General features: G+C 37.5%; 1 pseudogene; it reads right to left on the bottom strand.

Annotated features, from left to right (window-relative positions):
• Nucleotides 1-759: 759 nt before the first annotated feature.
• Nucleotides 760-21,621, bottom strand: LOC127101875 (uncharacterized; annotated as a pseudogene).
• Between the last annotated feature and the right edge of the window lie 529 nt (nucleotides 21,622-22,150).

Genomic DNA, 22,150 nt, shown 5'->3' with positions numbered 1-22,150 from the left:
AATAAATGGGTTCAAAAAATTTCCACAAATAACTTTTTCCAATTTGGGACATAATAAAGTAAAACATTATTAATTTATAGTAATATAATTTGCTTAATTTTTTTGTATACTATATTAAGGAAATAATCAAAAAATATAATACAAAAATATTTTTACAATTTATTGGTATATTGATATATAATAAACATTCCATTGTTAATGTTATGAATAAACATTCCATTTATCATTGAGATTTTGGACATAAGAAATAAAAATATATTTATTTAGTAATGGATGAAATTTTCCAATCTGTTACTAATTTGAGGTATAAAAGCGCAAATATTAACCTTCATAATAAATGATTATTTAACCAAAATACATAAACCATGTAAAAGAAATACCAGAACCTCATTTGTTTTAAAATATAGTAATGAATACTACCAAATGTTGAAATTAATTGCAATTGATACAGTAAGGTTTAATGCAACAAAAGATATTGAAACAAAAGGTTCACAATTTTAGTTAAAATTGTGAGAAATAAGTCCAGCAACAAAAATGATTTAACTTCGTACAATTCTTTGGTCCTTAAAAAACTGGGTTTATACAAAACCTGCCCGCAACTTTTTAGGAAGTGATGATTCATTACCCTGTAAAAAACAATTACATCCATATAAACAAATGTTAAAACATAATGTATATTTTATACAACTCATTCAATAAAATTCTAATAATAAACAACGATATTTGTTGATATAATATAACTAATGAAAAACTTACGTTCTATAAGTTTTCAAAAACATCTTTGAACACGACGTTTGTTGTAGAATTCAATGGATGGTTATCCTTGTCATGGATTAATATCTTAAGCCCTTTTTTGCTTTTGACCCTTGATATTGCAACATATAGTTGACCATGACTAAATACACTTCTAGGCAAATACAATCCAACATAATCCAATGACTGACCTTGAGATTTGTTAATTGTCATAGCATAACATATAGTTATGGGAAATTGCCTTCTAGTCATTTTGAATGGCCACGGAGATTGTGTTGGAGTCATATCCATTCTTGGAATATAGATAACCCCTCCAATATTCTTTCCAGATATAATCTTTGCCTCGATAACGTGGTTTGCCAATCTTGTAACTATAAGCCTTGTTCCATTGCAGAGACCTTCAGGTTGATCAATGTTTCGAAGCAACATAATAGGGGTCCCAATCTTCAATTTAATCTTGTGGTTAGGTAGATCGGAAGTTGTAAGTGTATTCAAAAATTCCGGGGTCAAAACATCAAAAGCTTCATTTCCTTCACCGTCAAAAGTGTCTACAGAATCTGAACTTAAATATTCCTTTTCTTCACCTTTGGGAAAATTTTTGAAATTTTATTATTATAAATCTATGTTAGTACATATAAATATATGAATGTATCTATAAATATGTTTACAATGGATAACGCATACCTGGTATGAATCCCAAAACGTATTGATTTATGATGTCAACCGTTTCAATTGTTCCTGCCAATATAGCTCTTGATTGCAAAAATTCTGGATTCTTGTAATTGTTAAGAAAATTCGGATATGTTTCACTAACAATGGCTTCTAGTGGATCATCATAGTTAGAAATTAATAAATCATTTGGAATAGGAATATCTGTGTAACCATCGTTAGGTTCTTCCAATTTCCCATCGCCAACTTTTAATATCCAATTAGAAAACAATTCTAATTCAGATGTACTTGAAGTATTGCCGGCTTGTTAGAGTCGCATGTTCTTTGTAAGCTTCAGCACAACACAATGATCCCAGATGTATGATGAATTTATTGTAGAATGTATTATATCTGAACGGCTGCCCCTTGGTACAACCGGTAATATTTGCCGAAAATCTCCACCAAATACAATTACTTTCCCTTCGAATAATTTGTCAGAACAATTGGAACGCCCCATTATGTCTTTAAGGGTTTTATCAAACGCTTCAAAACAAAATCTGTGTGCCATTGGAGCTTCATCCCAAATTATCAACTTTGCCATTTTTAGTAGCTCTGCACGATCACTACCTTTGTCGATATTACATGTAGAAGACTCCATTGTAGGTATTGGAATCTTGAACATTGAATGAGCCGTTCGACCTCCTGGAAGTAGTAGTGAAGCTATGCCCGATGTAAGACCCCAATTTTGTCCCTAAGATCCCTCATGGCATCATAACATATCATATCATTGCCTCAAGGATCATTGTGCACCTTTGCTTTCCTCCTAGTGGGTGGGTCATCTTTTGAGAGTGGTTCTTGATCACCAAGCATGTTTAGCATTTGTATATCATTGCTTTTCATTTGTTTACTAACCAAAAGTACAAAAATATTGTCATCTAACCTTGTTACTTGCAGATGAAGCAAACTAGGTCAAAACAGTCAGATCATTCATTGAGCAATGGATGGTGGCCATTCTGAAGAATTTGGGCACCATGATCATTCATCAAGAGTTCATATGAGTTGTGATATCATTTGGAATCAAGATCTCAAGAGAAAGAGGCTTGAAATTCATCAGAACATGGCTCAGTCAACCAAAACCCTAGCAAAGTCAACTGTGGTCAACTGTGCATTTAATCAGGGATTTGAAGGTGTGAGATGGTTGGAAAGGCCTCATTCATGTCCATACAAGTCTCATTTGACATGTCAAACATCATTGAGGAATTGGAGGTCAGGCAAAAAGTTTCCAAAAATAGTAAGTGACCTGTAATTTCAAACTGCCAAAAATGGAAAGGTCTTCTCCTCAACTTTACATCATCAAGCAAGCTTCAAATCAAATTTTGTCCAACATGAAAGTTGAAGATCTTGCTCTCACCTTTCCAAAATGTCCAAGAACATCCATTTCTCATTTATGGTGGACAAGTTATGATCAAATCATTTTCAAGAAAAGTTGAACTTCAAGGAGGCATAACTTTTGAACCATTTGGCCAATTCTTGTGATTCTTTTTTGAGCAAACTCCATTTGACATGCTTTATCATAATCCATCATTACATTTCATCAAAAATCATCACATCAAAAGTCCATTTTTCAAGTGAACCAATTTAAATTTTGGTGGGAAAAAAGTGATTTTAAAAAGTAAGCACAATTTTCACTCCAAACCAATGCCAATCACTTCAAAACAGAAATTTGGACTTGCTGCAAGAGGAATTTCACTGTTCCATTGGTTCCATTTGAAAAAGGGCATTTTGGCATTTTTGCATAACATGTGCAATTCACTAATCCATTTCATTTGTTGCTAATCATGTTTAACAGTTGGATTAACAGGTACTATAAGACCTTAATCATAACAGAAAATCGAAATCACCAATCACAATCTCAGATCCAAACCAAAAATCTCCAAAATTCTCTCAAATTTGCTCAAGCTTTTTTTCACTTTTTCCATCGAAATTCTTCATTCTTTCTGCTTGTTCTTGTTCTAATCATCATTTGTAGATATTATTGAGGATCTGTTGAAGCAATTCGTGGCCAAATTCATGCTGGATCTTGACTGCTGAACATTGAAGATGCACATGGCAGTTGGATTTTTCAAGAGAATTGAGCATTGTTGAGCTACTTTCTTGACTTCATTCATCTTCTGTATCATCATAGGAGATCTGTTTTCATCTTCCAAGCCTTGAAACAAGCAGAATCAAGATCTGCATCTTCAAGAGGTAGGAATTCGAATTCTTCAATTCTTGCAATTATCATATGGCTTTGGTAGATCTTAGTACATAGAGCATGCTGCAAGTTGAATCGTGAATTTTCATTAAGTTTTGATTTAGTTATGCTGATTTGAATTTTGGATTGTGAAACTTGTTTTGCTCGATCCTTTTGCTATGAGTGAAATTAATTGAAATGAATGTTGGATTAGTGCTGTACATGATGAGAGGATTCGATCCATATAGGTTTCATTAATTTCTGTGAGATTTTGTTCATGTTGATGATGAACAGCAAGAACACGTGATGAATGTTTGAATATCATTTCCAGAACATGATTTGATCTGCCTTGCCTTCAGTTTGCATGGATTTGGTGTTTATTTCGCCATGAGCCAATCAGAGCGCGCCATGCACTTAAGTGAAACGCAGCGTTTCACTTAAGTGGCACTCATTTTGAAATACTCAGGGGTTCGATTCCCCGCTTCAGCATCCAGCCAATTGCCTTGTGTTTTTTCTTCCACTTATGCATATCATGTATCACATGCCTTTCCATGTTTTTTTTTTATTTTTCTTTTGTCATACCCCAAAAATTACCCATCATTTTTCCTAAAAAAAAAAAAAAAAAAAAAAAAAAAAAAAAAAAAAACGATTTTTTTTTAATTAATTAATTAATTAATTAATTAATTAATTAAATAATTAAAATAAATAAATAAATAAAATATAACAAATTATTTTGGACTTGGGTCTCCCTCATTCCAAGCCCATTACCCACGAAATTAGTCTATAAATACTGAAGTTTCAGTAGGGGGAGTTAGACTTGGAGTTTACACCGGGAGATTCACTGGAGAAAGAAGGAAGAGAAGCAAAACACTCTGAGGTTTCCTTGGAACAAAACCTTGAGGAAAAAGAAAGAGAGAGAATAGAGAAGGACGGATAGAAACTTTGGCATAGGAACCCTGCCTACCCGGAGAATTCAGAGTAAAGAAACCCTGAAGGCAGCCCATCTGCACCGAAGCCATCGCCGTCCAATTCCCGCTGCCTAACTTATTCCGATACTACAAGTGGTCAATCCCTTCAACCTTGAATTGACAAACAGGTTTGCGTATCTCTATTGTTTATACTTTCAATTGGCCATATCTACATATATAATGCATCATGATTAAATGTTGATATATAATTTGCTTTCGTATGGGAATTTAAATATGCCTGAATACCCTGAATGTTTGATCATGTTATTCCTGTGATAAAATGCCATAAAATTCAAAGTTCCTAACGTGGGGCTGTTTTCAAATTCAAAATCCGTGGCCTATTCTGTTTTTTTTTTTATGTTTTATCATAGCCATGCATTATTCATCCTATCCTATTTATTGTTGTGATATTTCTCCGGTGTAATCTTCGATCGCACCCTGATTTGGTGTTCTGACATGTTTCTTTTTTTTGAGTTTCGTAAAGGTTCACATATCCCAGGAAAAGGTTATTGGCTAGGTATTCCACTTTATTTGTGGGATACCCTTGTGGAGTTTCACCCTAAATTAATTTTTAATGTATTAATTTCTAATGTATTAATTTTTTATATATTATTTTTAATAATTTTAATGTGGAGTTTCATCCTAATTATATAATTAATTGTAAAACTTTGCCTTTGAATAAGTGATCTTGGACCTCTCTTTGTTGCCTTACGATTACGATATTACGGTCATGTCCCGCGAACGTGGGGATACCCTTAGCAAAGACCCTTCGGTTAAATCATCATAAAATAAATTATAGTCCCTCGGATGTTGCCTTCGAATATACAACTTTGTCCCTCGATGACCCTCCGATGTTGCCTATGGTTCAATGATGATAGTCCCTTCGAATGCTAAGGTATCCTCATAACTGTTGCCTTCAATGACCAATCGATGACCCTACGATGACCCTTTTACATCCAAAGGATAAAACTACTTATTTCTCAATAATAAGGACAGTTTTACCCTCATAAGGATAGGAAATGCCCGTAAAGACCTTGGGTCGGTATAACTCTTAATTGCTTGCTCACAACTTAAAACATTTTTTTGCACCTCACACCTTTCAAAATGCCTTTAGAAAATCACCATTTGGTATACATTCATACTAGAATCATTACCGAGTTATATTTTTCTAAACAATTTTCAAAACTAAAACGGGATAACCACTTTGTATACATTCATACAAGAATCATTACAAAGTTAAATTCTCTTTTCAAAACAATTTTCCAAACAATTCACAAACACTTTTTTAGACAAAAATAATATAAGTGATCGAGCAATTAAGAGCCCATGGATAACCATGGATACAAAGGGTGCTAACACCTTCCCTTTGTATAATGTACCTCCCGAACCCAAAATCTAAATTAAGGTCTTTCCTGTTCTTTTCCACCTTTCCTTATTGGATAAAAGAAAAGTCGGTGGCGACTCTTGCTAACCGCGACATTGCGATAAAAAACACAAAAAGTCCAGTTCACCGTATGACAGAACTGGCGACTCTGCTGGGGATACTTAAAAAGAGAGGTTACCTTAAAAACAAGATCACTTATTCAATTTGTCTGATTTATTTTTAAGGGATTGCTTGGGTATGTTATGCTTGAGTGAAAGATCCTACACCCGGATCTAGTGTACCTTAGGTAAGTAGCAAGAGATCATCGCGACTGTCCGGCGTATACTGGAATGGTCAAAATGATGGCTACGGTTAATGTGGCACTTTGGATGTCCTGATGTTCCTCATGTTAGTTGAGGAAATATTTGGCATTCACGTGGTGTCATAAAAGCATTAACCAGACCTTTAGAACCCTAATTGACTCATCCTGGCCATTAGAAAGTAGTGAGATAACTGGCTTCGGTTCCGACTGGAGTTGGTTGAGACTCGATACTACACTCTTTGAGATTGGACTTTAGGGAAGCTTCGGTCAACCACTTGGTGTTGCACTGAAGTGGACTTAAGGAAAGGTCAATGATTTGAGATCCTTCTAGAACCCGGTTACTATTCTAAGACAGGTTGAACCAACCAAACTTCAGTGGGGAGGGTATTTACCTATGGAACTCACGCAAGCCTTAAAACCTAGGAATGATTGTTGTGTGACTTGCTTGTGCTTGTTATTTATCTAACAACATGACATCATAACAACATAACATCATAACATCATGGCATTGTACTAACCATTTCAAGGATTTAGGGATTTAACTCTGCTAAAAAAAACAGAAAAAACAAAAACAAAAGCAAAAACAAAAGAGAAAAGAAAAAAAAAAGCTCTTTTTGTTAGTTTATGCAAAGTTAAATCCCGAAAGTCCTTGAAAACATTTCATACATTGCATTGCATCGCATAACAGGTATTCTAAAGGATCAGTGTTCTCACGATTTTCCTATCAAACAGATTCCAACAGATTCAAACAGATTGAACAATGGCTCTCGAACAAACTGTCAAAGATCTCCAGGCCCAGAATGCTCAATTCCAGGAAATGATGCTGAGCTTATCTAAGGGGCAGGAAGAACTGAAAGCTCTTTTGATGGAGAAGAAGAAGGACCAGAAGCCTGTGGGTTACATCAACCCGGGGAGAAGGCTTAAGGGACAGGTTACAGGAGTCAAGATTAGAATTCCGAAGGATTCAGAAGAAGAGACCGAGAATGATTCGGAAGATGAGAATCCTAATCTCGTCAATTCTGAGGACGACGATGAAGATTATGAACATGAACAGTACTCTCCGAAGGATGATAAGTACAAGTTGCTGGAAGAACGTATGCTAGCTATGGAGGGGCAGAAAGTGCCCGGTCTGGATTTCGAAAACTTGGGTCTGGTCTCTGATGTGGTCATTCCCCGCAAATTCAAGGTTCCCATTTTCACTAAGTATGATGGTGCCTCTTGTCCTCAGATGCATCTAAGGGCTTATGTGAGAAAGATTCAGCCGCACACTACTGATAAGAAACTGTGGATCCATTTCTTCCAAGAGAGTCTGTCTGGCACACAGTTAGAGTGGTATTATCAGCTTGAGAGCTCTAACATCCGCACATGGACTGATTTAGCAACAGCTTTCTACAAGCACTACCAGTATAATTCTGAGTTAGCGCCTACTCGGCTACAGCTACAAAATATGACTATGGGCTCTAAAGAAAGTTTCAAAGAATATGCTCAAAAGTGGAGAGATTTGGCTGGCAGAGTCAAACCCCTATGACTGATCGAGAGTTAGTGGACATGTTCATGGGTACACTGACTGGCCCATTCTACAGCCATCTACTGGGAAGTTCCTCGTCAGGTTTCACTGAACTTATCTTGACAGGTGAACGGGTTGAAAGCGGCATTCGAAGTGGAAAGATACAGGCAGCTACTTCTGCAAGCACCAAAAAGTCCTATCAGGGAAAGAATGAATCAAATGCTGTGTACAGTGAGAGGAAGCATAACAAGAAGAATCGTGACCATACTGTTGGGGCAGTTACAATTGCCGCACCGCCATCTCAGAACTTCCAACACAGACAAGACAGGTCGAGAAGACAGTTTACCAAGATCAATATGACTTTAACCCAAGCACTGCAGAGTATGTTAAAGGCCAATTTGATTACCCTCAGAGGCCCTCCTGCAAATCCCAACACTACTTCTCCTCGTTATAATCCCAACGCCAGGTGTGCCTATCACTCCGATAGCCCCGGGCATGATACGAATGATTGCTGGTTATTGAAGAACAAGATTCAGGATATGATCGACGCTGGAGAAATTGAATTTGATCCTCCGGCGACCCCCAATGTCATCACAGCACCTATGCCTAATCATGACCAGAATGTTAATGTTGTGGACGACAATTCTCACGTTACTAACGTTGCTGATTTAGCATCTCCTCTCCTGATCGTTAAGAAGAATTTATTGCAAGCTGGTTTATTTCCAGGTTGTGCTGAAGATTGCGATCTCTGTGTACTCCGACCCAATGATTGTTTGAAGTTGAAGAACGGCATTCAACGGCTGATGGATGATCGTACAATTCTATTTGAAAGGGTTCCTAAGGTGGACAACTCTATTGAAGAGGTATCTGTGATTGCTAGGTCCAAAGCTCCAGTGAAGATTACCGCTACTAGAGTGCCTGTGAAGATTACCGATGAGCCCAAAGTGGCTCCCCTGATTATTACCGCACCTGGCCCCGTGCCATATTCCTCCAGCAAAGCTATTCCGTGGAACTATGGAGGCGACGTTTACATCCATGGCATAAAGCAAGTTGGTAGTTCTGCTAATCCTAATGATATTGTGGGGACTAGTAAAGTTACTCGAAGTGGAAGGATCTACTCCCCAGAAATCTCACCTCCCGCTCCCGAAATTCGAGGAAAAAGACCAGTCAATCCTCCTCAGTCAGAGACATCGGTCGAAGTTACTTCTGAAGATGTTGCCAAACAGGAAATGGAAGAGATGTTGAAAATCATCCGTAAGAGCGATTTTGATGTAGTGGAACAATTGGGGCATACTCCGTCTAAAATCTCAATGTTGTCTTTATTGTTATCTTCTGAATCCCATGCCAATGCGTTGATGAAATTCTTGAAGACCGCTCATGTGCCTCAAGAAACATCCGTCGATCAATTCGAACATTATGTTGCTAATTTGACTGTTGACAATGGCCTAGGCTTTTCCGATGCTGACCTGACGCCAGCAGGAAAGAATCACAATAAAGCTCTGCATATCTCCATCGAGTGTGAGGGGATCACCCTGGCTCACGTGTTGATCGACAACGGCTCTTTCTTGAATGTGCTCCCGAAAGCTGTACTCGATAAATTTGACTACAAAGGCATTGAACTGAAACCTAGTGATGTTGTGGTGCGTGCTTACGATGGTGCGAAGAGTGTTGTCTATGGTGAAGTGGTTCTCCCTATCAAGATAGGACCTCAAGTCTTCAGCACTACCTTTTACGTGATGGACATTCGTCCCGCCTACTCCTGCTTGTTGGGGCGCCCTTGGATCCATGGGGCAGGTGCGGTAGCTTCGTCGCTTCATCAAAAGCTGAAGTATCCAATAGCAGGCATGGTTGTCACTGTATGTGGAGAAGAAGAGTATATTGTCAGTAGTGTGCAAGCCTTCAAATACGTCGAGATGGATGGTGAATTCTTTGAGACTCCTTCTCAGTCATTTGAAGTGGTTCCTCCACCCAGTCCTGTCCTTAAGCCAACTCCCCTTGTGCCCAAGGTTGTTCGTGCTCCCCCTGTCATGATCTCTCTGAAAGATGCTCAAGCCGCAATTGAAAATGGTGATCGTGCTGGTTGGGGTCAACTGATCAATGTACCGTACAAGTCTGATAAAGCTGGCCTGGGGTTTAACTCTGGAAAGATAGTCAAAAATCAGATTAATGCTATGGAAGATGCTGATAGTGATTGCGACTTGGATAGCTGGATTTTCCCAACAATTGGTGACGGACTCAACAATTGGAAGACTGAAGACATTATCCCGATTTCCTTTAGTCAGGAGTAATTGTTATTGTTTATTCTAGAATTGCAAATTTTAATTTTCTTTTACAATCAAACTTCTTAAAGCATTGTGTCTATGCCCGAGGCACAATGGCTAATTTGTTAGGGGTTTGTCATTTTCATAAGCATATTCATATTCAATAGATCAATGGACTTTTTGCATTCAAATATTGCGCTCTTTATCTTTCCTGTCATTTTTCAAACAAGCTATGTTTCTTGCACACACTCACGTAACAATTTGCCGATCCATATCCACTCTGGATCCTGTTGGTAATGACTCTGCTACTGTTCATTATGACTTTGAAAATCCGATCTACCAAGCCGAGGATGGAAGCGAGGAAGATTGTGAAGTCCCTGGAGAACTTGCCCGACTACTGCAAGAAGAAAAGACTATACAGCCGCATGAGGAATCAATTGAAATTGTAAATCTGGGTACTGAAATAAACAAGAAAGAAGTCAGAGGTTTCTTGGGGCACTCGAATTACATTGCCCGATTCATTCCACACTTGACTGCTACCTGCAAACCCATCTTCAAATTACTGAGACAAAATCAAGAGATGGTATGGAATGATGAATGCCAAGAAGCTTATGACAAAATCAGGAAATATCGCCAAGAACCTCCAGTTCCGATGCCACCAGTTGAAGGAAGACCTTTAATTACGTATTTGACCGTGTTAGAAAATTCAATGAGGTGTGTTGGGGCAACATGACGAGTCTGGTCGAAAAGAGCATGCCATATACTGCCTTAGCAAAAGGTACCGACTGTGAAACAAGATACTCACAGCCCGAGAAAGCTTGCTGTGCTTTGGCCTGGGCTGCTCGCCGACTAAGACAGTATATGTTGAATCATACCACCTTATTGACTTCTAAGATGGATTCTATCAAATACCTATTTGAGAAACCTGCTGTCTCCTGAAAGAGTTATCACTGACAATGGTACTAATTTGAACAACAAGATGATTACTGAACTCTGCACGCAGTTCAAAATAAAACACCATAACTTTTCTCCGTACCGGCCAAAGATGAACGGCGCTGTAGAAGCGGCTAATAAGAATATTAAGAAGATTATACAAAAGATGACGGTAACATACAAAGACTGGCATGAGATGTTACCATTTGCTCTTCATGGTTATCGTACTTCCGTGCGAACTTCGACAGGGGCAACTCCTTTCTCTTTAGTCTACGGAATGGAAGCCGTTTTACCAGTGGAAGTTCAGATTCCCTCTCTAAGGATCATGAAAGAGGCGGGCTTAGACGAGGACGAATGGATTCAGACTCGACTCGATCAGATAAATTTGATGGATGAGAAGAGACTTGCGGCTGTATGTCACGGGCAGATATATCAGAAGCGCATGACCAGGGCATTCAACAAAAGGTCAAGAGACAAGTGTATCAAATTGGCGACTTGGTAATCAAACGCATCATCCTACCACAAACTGACCCAGAGGCAAATGGACTCCCACATACGAAGGGCCATTTGTAGTTAAGAAGGTATTCTCAGGTGGAGCCATGATACTCGCTACAATGGATGGTGAAGACTTCCCACATCCCGTGAACGCGGACATAGTTAAAAAATACTACGCATAAAAGAGACCCGCTAGATCGACGTATCTAGGCAAAAGTAAGGGCATCCCGGCGAACCAAAAGGGTTCGGGCAAAAATTAGGGATATATAAAAAAAAATGTACACCCGGCAAGTCGAAAACCTGAAAAGGCGGCTTGGGCAAAAAAGGGTATCCTGGTGGACTGAAAACCTGAAAAGGCGGTCCAGGCAAAAATTAGGGATTAAAGCGTATGACTATGTCCCGTTCTCAGTCAACTTTCATCCAAGTTCGAGGGACTGACCAAGCCAATCACTTCTATCCGACAGCAAGGGATGAGATGCTCGAAGACATAATGACAGTAGTAGGCTTAAAATCAATAGGACTTCTTCCACATAGCTTCTCTTTGTTTTCGACAATTTCCTCTTACTAGGATTTCTGTCTCCTTGTACACAAATTGCCTGTTTATAGGCCTCATTTCAAAATCAATACAACCCTCTTTCAAAAAAAGATGCTTTTGTTTTTACTTTTCTATTTGGTTGCGTAAATGTCCATTGATTTAATTTGAATTAATATGTGCATTTGAATATGATAAATGTTTACCAAAATATATGCGTAGAATAGCAATAGCAATTACTACCCGACTTCAGGATCGAGGAGAAGGTCTAATCATGCTTCCAATGAATCCGCTACCAATTCTCTTCCCCAGCAAGCCTGTTTTTTTTTTTCCTCAGAAAATGGCAGTATCCCCAGGCACAGCCAGTTACTCCCCAACAGAGGTCGGCGTCACCAGACAGATTGATCATCTCATCCATCCCCAGCCAGGCTCTGTTGAATATTTCCACCATCAGACAGAAATCAAGCATCCCCAGCCGAGAAAGGGTCATCGACACAAATGTCTCAAATCAGTAGATGGGGATTTATTTTCCCCAGTAGAGTCCCCAAGCAGAACTTCTCATACGCATAACTCATTCATTACATCCTTTCACAGCATACGCATGCATACAACATTCACATTTATTTTAGCATAACACGAAACATCTCATGCATCATGACATAGCATGAAGCTAACTTTTTCTTTGCAGGTTAATTATCCTCCTGATATAGTCAAAGTAGAAGGTTCATTCAGACAGACACCTTTATCAATCACATTCAAGATTCAGATACATATTTCAAATACAGTTCATGGGAACATTCATTCTGACAACACTTCGATATCCTCCTAACGATGGCATCTCTAAGCCCATCCCAGACATTTATTGCAAGTACAACATATACAGGTTATCAGATACAGCCTAACGTACGGTTCATTCTGATTCAGCCCAACATATGACTTCTTCAGCAACTCCAATGCGGTCTAACGTACGACCCATTTGGACCTTCAAATCCTCAGATGCTGCCTAGCGTACGGTACATTCAGGGGTGTAGTCTAGCGTACGACTACTTTCTTTTTCAGATGCAGCCTAACGGACGGCTCATTCTACAACTCGGATACGATCTAACGTACGATCCATTCTGAACTTCAACAACCCCAACGCGGTCTAACGTACGGCCCGTTTGGACCTTACAACCCTCAGATGCTACCTAACGTACGGTACATTTCTGAAGTGTAGTCTGGCGTACGACTACCGCTTTCATCATCAGATGCGGCCTAACAGACGACTCATTCTGCGACGGTCTAACGTACGACCCGTTCGGATGTCCATCCCCTCAGATGCTACCTAACATACGGTATATTTCTGAAGTGTAGTCTAACGTACGACTACCCCTTTCGTCATCAGATTCAGCCTAACGTACGGCTCATTCTGCAACTCAGATACGATCTAGCGTATGGTCCATTCTGATCCTTTATCCCCAACAGCATATGACACACTCCGACTCCCCAGCGAAGTCGGCAGCCTAATGGATGACTCATTATACGGTCTAACGTACGACCCAGTGTGGCACCCATGTCTTCAAATTGGCCTAATATACGGCGCGATCTGAAGCTTTCGTCATCAAACCTCCCGGATGGCATCTTTAAGCCCATCTCCATCAAGACCAACTGTCGATTCTCAAGTGCAAATTTTTGGGGCATTCTAGTGTTCAATAATCTTCCACCTCCAGACCACGAATGGCGTATACACCATTCTAACTCTCTCGGTCCAAGAATATTGAACAGGGGCAGCTGTCATACCCCAAAAATTACCCATCATTTTTCCTAAAAAAAAAAAAAAAAAATTTTTTTTAAAAAAAAAAAAAAAAAAAATTAATTAATTAATTAATTAATTAATTAATTAAAATAAATAAATAAATAAAATATAACAAATTATTTTGGACTTGGGTCTCCCTCATTCCAAGCCCATTACCCACGAAATTAGTCTATAAATACTGAAGTTTCAGTAGGGGGAGTTAGACTTGGAGTTTACACCGGGAGATTCACTGGAGAAAGAAGGAAGAGAAGCAAAACACTCTGAGGTTTCCTTGGAACAAAACCTTGAGGAAAAAGAAAGAGAGAGAATAGAGAAGGACGGATAGAAACTTTGGCATAGGAACCCTGCCTACCCGGAGAATTCAGAGTAAAGAAACCCTGAAGGCAGCCCATCTGCACCGAAGCCATCGCCGTCCAATTCCCGCTGCCTAACTTATTCCGATACTACAAGTGGTCAATCCCTTCAACCTTGAATTGGCAAACAGGTTTGCGTATCTCTATTGTTTATACTTTCAATTGGCCATATCTACATATATAATGCATCATGATTAAATGTTGATATATAATTTGCTTTCGTATGGGAATTTAAATATGCCTGAATACCCTGAATGTTTGATCATGTTATTCCTGTGATAAAATGCCATAAAATTCAAAGTTCCTAACGTGGGGCTATTTTCAAATTCAAAATCCGTGGCCTATTCTGTTTTTTTTTTTTTTTATGTTTTATCATAGCCATGCATTATTCATCCTATCCTATTTATTGTTGTGATATTTCTCCGGTGTAATCTTCGATCGCACCCTGATTTGGTGTTCTGACATGTTTCTTTTTTTTGAGTTTCGTAAAGGTTCACATATCCCAGGAAAAGGTTATTGGCTAGGTATTCCACTTTATTTGTGGGATACCCTTGTGGAGTTTCACCCTAAATTAATTTTTTAATGTATTAATTTCTAATGTATTAATTTTTTAATATATTATTTTTAATAATTTTAATGTGGAGTTTCATCCTAATTATATAATTAATTGTAAAACTTTGCCTTTGAATAAGTGATCTTGGACCTCTCTTTGTTGCCTTACGATTACGATATTACGGTCATGTCCCGCGAACGTGGGGATACCCTTAGCAAAGACCCTTCGGTTAAATCATCATAAAATAAATTATAGTCCCTCGGATGTTGCCTTCGAATATACAACTTTGTCCCTCGATGACCCTCCGATGTTGCCTATGGTTCAATGATGATAGTCCCTTCGAATGCTAAGGTATCCTCATAACTGTTGCCTTCAATGACCAATCGATGACCCTACGATGACCCTTTTACATCCAAAGGATAAAACTACTTATTTCTCAATAATAAGGACAGTTTTACCCTCATAAGGATAGGAAATGCCCGTAAAGACCTTGGGTCGGTATAACTCTTAATTGCTTGCTCACAACTTAAAACATTTTTTTGCACCTCACACCTTTCAAAATGCCTTTAGAAAATCACCATTTGGTATACATTCATACTAGAATCATTACCGAGTTATATTTTTCTAAACAATTTTCAAAACTAAAACGGGATAACCACTTTGTATACATTCATACAAGAATCATTACAAAGTTAAATTCTCTTTTCAAAACAATTTTCCAAACAATTCACAAACACTTTTTTAGACAAAAATAATATAAGTGATCGAGCAATTAAGAGCCCATGGATAACCATGGATACAAAGGGTGCTAACACCTTCCCTTTGTATAATGTACCTCCCGAACCCAAAATCTAAATTAAGGTCTTTCCTGTTCTTTTCCACCTTTCCTTATTGGATAAAAGAAAAGTCGGTGGCGACTCTTGCTAACCGCGACATTGCGATAAAAAACACAAAAAGTCCAGTTCACCGTATGACAGAACTGGCGACTCTGCTGGGGATACTTAAAAAGAGAGGTTACCTTAAAAACAAGATCACTTATTCAATTTGTCTGATTTATTTTTAAGGGATTGCTTGGGTATGTTATGCTTGAGTGAAAGATCCTACACCCGGATCTAGTGTACCTTAGGTAAGTAGCAAGAGATCATCGCGACTGTCCGGCGTATACTGGAATGGTCAAAATGATGGCTACGGTTAATGTGGCACTTTGGATGTCCTGATGTTCCTCATGTTAGTTGAGGAAATATTTGGCATTCACGTGGTGTCATAAAAGCATTAACCAGACCTTTAGAACCCTAATTGACTCATCCTGGCCATTAGAAAGTAGTGAGATAACTGGCTTCGGTTCCGACTGGAGTTGGTTGAGACTCGATACTACACTCTTTGAGATTGGACTTTAGGGAAGCTTCGGTCAACCACTTGGTGTTGCACTGAAGTGGACTTAAGGAAAGGTCAATGATTTGAGATCCTTCTAGAACCCGGTTACTATTCTAAGACAGGTTGAACCAACCAAACTTCAGTGGGGAGGGTATTTACCTATGGAACTCACGCAAGCCTTAAAACCTAGGAATGATTGTTGTGTGACTTGCTTGTGCTTGTTATTTATCTAACAACATGACATCATAACAACATAACATCATAACATCATGGCATTGTACTAACCATTTCAAGGATTTAGGGATTTAACTCTGCTAAAAAAAAAACAGAAAAAACAAAAACAAAAGCAAAAACAAAAGAGAAAAGAAAAAAAAAAGCTCTTTTTGTTAGTTTATGCAAAGTTAAATCCCGAAAGTCCTTGAAAACATTTCATACATTGCATTGCATCGCATAACAGGTATTCTAAAGGATCAGTGTTCTCACGATTTTCCTATCAAACAGATTCCAGCAGATTCAAACAGATTGAACAATGGCTCTCGAACAAACTGTCAAAGATCTCCAGGCCCAGAATGCTCAATTCCAGGAAATGATGCTGAGCTTATCTAAGGGGCAGGAAGAACTGAAAGCTCTTTTGATGGAGAAGAAGAAGGACCAGAAGCCTGTGGGTTACATCAACCCGGGGAGAAGGCTTAAGGGACAGGTTACAGGAGTCAAGATTAGAATTCCGAAGGATTCAGAAGAAGAGACCGAGAATGATTCGGAAGATGAGAATCCTAATCTCGTCAATTCCGAGGACGACGATGAAGATTATGAACATGAACAGTACTCTCCGAAGGATGATAAGTACAAGTTGCTGGAAGAACGTATGCTAGCTATGGAGGGGCAGAAAGTGCCCGGTCTGGATTTCGAAAACTTGGGTCTGGTCTCTGATGTGGTCATTCCCCGCAAATTCAAGGTTCCCATTTTCACTAAGTATGATGGTGCCTCTTGTCCTCAGATGCATCTAAGGGCTTATGTGAGAAAGATTCAGCCGCACACTACTGATAAGAAACTGTGGATCCATTTCTTCCAAGAGAGTCTGTCTGGCACACAGTTAGAGTGGTATTATCAGCTTGAGAGCTCTAACATCCGCACATGGACTGATTTAGCAACAGCTTTCTACAAGCACTACCAGTATAATTCTGAGTTAGCGCCTACTCGGCTACAGCTACAAAATATGACTATGGGCTCTAAAGAAAGTTTCAAAGAATATGCTCAAAAGTGGAGAGATTTGGCTGGCAGAGTCAAACCCCCTATGACTGATCGAGAGTTAGTGGACATGTTCATGGGTACACTGACTGGCCCATTCTACAGCCATCTACTGGGAAGTTCCTCGTCAGGTTTCACTGAACTTATCTTGACAGGTGAACGGGTTGAAAGCGGCATTCGAAGTGGAAAGATACAGGCAACTACTTCTGCAAGCACCAAAAAATAATAAAATGTACATTCTTTTCTCATCATCCCATTCATGTTTGCACAATATGTCATAAACAAATAAACATTTTTATACAACAAGTGTGAAAAGGGCTCCCTTGGAGTACCTAGGACGTGATGGGTGCCTAACACCTTCCCATTGCGTAATTTACCCCTTACCCAGATTCTCTGATCTTTTCATTAGTTTTCTATGTGTAAAACTTCTTAGGCTTTTGTTCGCTTTTTAGCCAATCCTTTGGATAAATAAAAGTGCGGTGGCGACTCGATTCATTGTATGCTTTGTTTATGGTTTAATCAATAAATCATATAGCGACGAATACACCGCTACACCCGATGAAGCAACAGTTAAACAAATTTGTTTCTTTGATCTTATGTAGGAAGCTAGAGTTCTCCACATGTAGGTTTTCCCTGTGCCACCGTATCCATACAAAAAAATACGCCTCCTTGTTGATTGTTTACTGCTTCCATTATTCGCTTGAATACACCTCTTTGCTCATCTAATTTAAAAAAAATACATAGCAAACATGCAGTGAATAAATTAATTATACATTAAAAAAAAATTGTAAGATAAAATCATACTTTAAAAGTTAACTTTATAAAATTATGACAAAACTTACAAACATTTAACATATTTACCTGTAAGATTTAAGAACAAATTATTGTATTCTTGCAATTGTTCGGCTGGATTGTAACTCCACTCTTCGTATATGAGCTTATTTCCCAACTGCTCAACCACATATCCACTTAGATAAGGCATTCCAGCAAATTCCTTTAGACTTCGGCTCTTCCTTTGAAGATTTCGTTCAATCTCAATTAATGTTAAATTCATTATCTTTTCATCCGACAACCTCAAACCTTTATACAATAGTAATTATAAGTGTAAACTATAAAACAAATTTACTTTTAGGAATCAAACAAATAAATATAATAAAAATTCACAATATAGGAAAAATAATACCTCTATTGTTTGCAATTCGCTGTTGAGCATATAGTATTCCATCAGCTAAGAGATGACATGTTTTACTCCATACATGTCTTGGCCTGTTAATGCTGCCTGATAATAACATGTGAACAAATAGTAATCTCAAATATTGACCTGAACCCCAATGATTTGCCTCTTTAATAGCTGCAATGAATTCTCTATCATCGCCGATAAAACCCATAGCAAAACAGGCATCCCGGAAAGTATCATATTTTACGTTATTCACTGTTTTTATATCATTATAACTGCGGGGGCCTTTGACATGTGTGAGCATCAATCTAAGATAGTACAATTCGCCAGTTGTTGGAGGAACCCATATAAGCCTACCAATTGTGTAACCTTTTTGACGGGGTTTCCATTCTCTTTTTTTCTTAACATAAACAAATTTTGAAACAAATTTGCTGTAAGTTAAATTTTGTGCTTCAGGATACTTGCAATTTGCTTCGAATCATGATGTAAACATCGATTCAGTTACACTTGGTTTTTCCAGAACTGTATTGATACGATCAAAATCAGTGTAATATACCGAATTTTGACCTTCACAATGAAAGTACAGTCTCTCAACAGCTGGTTTTCTACCATGGATTGGAAAGGAGAATATCCTCCAAGATGCTTCACTCGGAGAAACGTACCTACAAATAATATAATGAAAGGCAATGGATTTAAAATTAATAGAATGATTATTGTAGACAGAATATATAAATTTTATTATAACACATATAGTCAAAACAGTGTACATATAAAATTTTCTACACCATGCATGTAAAGAAAAATTGCACACTTTTAGTTGAAATAGATAAATTGCATGACATCATATTTCAAGTGATATATTAGAAACGTACCTACAATCAATATACTGTTTGATCTCATCAATATTCTGCGGCTGGTTGGAAGTTCCATCATCATTCGGTACAATGGCAGCGATGATTCTGTCGTAACCTTTGTTGATGTACTTCAATAAGTACTTAATCGATGTACTTTGATTGCACCATTCCATGTTTATGTGAGCTTGGTACTTTGTCAACAACTTTGCATTGTATGGAACAACATTCCGGTTATCGACTTGAATTCCATTCTTAAGAACTGTATGTCCATTGTCCCTTCTTCTATATACCGGAAACCCATCTTGATCAACAATTGTTTCAGGCTGAAACTGTTTTGGAAAATATTTAGAACATTTTCCATCTTTCATGCACGGTGAAGATCGATTTGCAAATCCACACGGGCCATGAATCATGTGAGTTTTAACCAAATTATACAACTCTTCAGTGGTATCTTGGTCAGGTATTTCAGCTGAAATAATGCGATCAATATCACTTGGAGTTGGATATTTGTTAGATGGATGGAGGAAAATTAAGATGTGAGCATGTGGTAATCCTCTCTTTTGAAACTCAATTGTATACATATCTATAAAAATAAATATATAAAATATATACAATAGTCAGCACACGAATGATAAATTTGAAAATAACAATACGATTAATTGAATATGGAATAAGTTACTCACATGCAAGAACTTTCCCCAATAGACTTTTCTTTGTGAGATCATACAAAAGCTCATCAAATTTCATTTTAAAGACTCTTGAAAGGATGTCAGGACGATCTGATGCTTTTAGATGAACAGAACCAAGCAAACGCTGAATTTCAGGCCAGTTGGGGTTACATGTGAATGTAATGAAAAGATCTGGAAATCCGACATAGCTGCATATTGCCATTCCGTCAAAGTATAGTTGATCCATATATCTACGACTACCAACGTATGAAGAAGGTAGCACAACCCTCTTACCTGTGTTTGACCCGTGCGTTTCTCTATTTGAATTATATTCATTCAAATTGTGATACTTGCCAACCCTCAGTTTTGACTGATTCTTTCGAAGCCACCTAAGTCTTTCTGATTCCATCATTGTAAAACCATCTACCAAAAATTGTTGATAAAGTCTCCTTGATCGCAACAATGTTTGTGCTTCATTAGATCTTGATTGAATTCTAAAGGCCAACCACTCTCTTATTGTAAGTCGATTTCGCTTTGTTGCTTCTTCCCAAGGAATATCTTTATTGTTCTGTTCTGACTGTGTTATGTCTGTGAAGTGGAGAATATTTGTCCCTTTATCACGGTGCCTCACATTAGGTCTATATTCATCCTCACCATATGGAAATAATAATGGGTACTGATATCCTAAATAACTAGTATGATACTCATCTATCCTTTGAAGTTCGCCACATTGTTTTTGCACTATAATGTCTCTTTTTTCTGCAGTGTCGACATCTCCAACAATTAAAGCAGCTACTTCGGATACAGTTGGTTGATTATATATCCTTCCATCATTTCTTCGTTCAGATATTAAACGAATTTTTAAATCAGAAACACCTTCTTCACAAAGTTTGTCCCTTGCCATGCGAAATGATTGTGCATGAACATTATGTTCATATAACATTTCAGATAGTTTTTTCACAATATTAACATCAACTCCACTTTTTGACCTATAATGAAAAGAGTTGAAACAGTTTATTTCAAGTTTCTTAAATAAATAAATTTAAAGTTTGGAAAATAATAGATATCTAACCTGAATCCATGCATTCTGTTTTCAATTTCATTCTCAGTGTCATAAACATATAGTTGTGCAAATCGTGGATTTTGACCTGGCATCGGTAACATGCTTCCTATTCGGTGACATGATTGACCTTGGATACGAAAATTGGGAGGGCATCTACCGTTGTTAAATCGATTGTCCACTTTCGCACCGGGAGATGTAAATGCAAACATAACGTTGTACATTCGAATTTGTTGTTGGAAATTTTTTGATTCACATGATTCGTTGTCAAACAACAGATGTTGTAGAACTTTAGGAGCGGGTTTTAACAAAGGTAACTGAACTTTTCCTGATCCACAACACATGGAAAATTTAGGATTGGACGCATGACGACATTTGTTTTTATCAAATGTACCGTTTTCTTTTAGAGCAGTTTTCAACCTCTTAGATTTCTTGTCATCAATAACACTCTTTCTATAAATTCTGGCTTTTGCAGCATTCTTCCTCCTCAAAATAGTTTTAAAATGTAATTCTTCATCTACCATTTTGAATATTTTCTATTATAGTACTCACTCAGGCTCTATAATTCAAAATGATCATACTTGATCATACATCTGAAAAAATTACACATATATAACAGATATTATATATCTTCATCATTATAAATAAAACAAAAGATATATAATTTTATAGTGAATAAAAATATCAAATGTTCACCTGATAAAAAACATAACTTACATTGCCATGGCTTTATTTGAATAAAGTTTTCTTACAGCTTTTGCTCATTCAACATGATAAGTTCATTTCTTGAATTTGGAACAATACTTGAAATGCTAATATATAATATATAAGGTACATGTTAAGAATGGATCATTTCCATTATATATATATATATATATATATATATATATATATATATATATATATATATATATATATATATATATATATATATATATATATTTGGTACGAAAATTCGTCTGTTCCCTCCAAAATAATTGGCAATTACGTAACATGTGGATATGTGTAATATAGGGAAATGAAAAGTTTTTCATCAGCCTATGTATTAATATA

Source organism: Lathyrus oleraceus, chromosome 7 (genome assembly GCF_024323335.1).
Source record: "Lathyrus oleraceus cultivar Zhongwan6 chromosome 7, CAAS_Psat_ZW6_1.0, whole genome shotgun sequence".
Classification (NCBI taxonomy): domain Eukaryota; kingdom Viridiplantae; phylum Streptophyta; class Magnoliopsida; order Fabales; family Fabaceae; genus Lathyrus; species Lathyrus oleraceus.
Note: the sequence above shows the minus strand (reverse complement) of the source record. Positions and strands in the feature narration are given on the sequence as shown.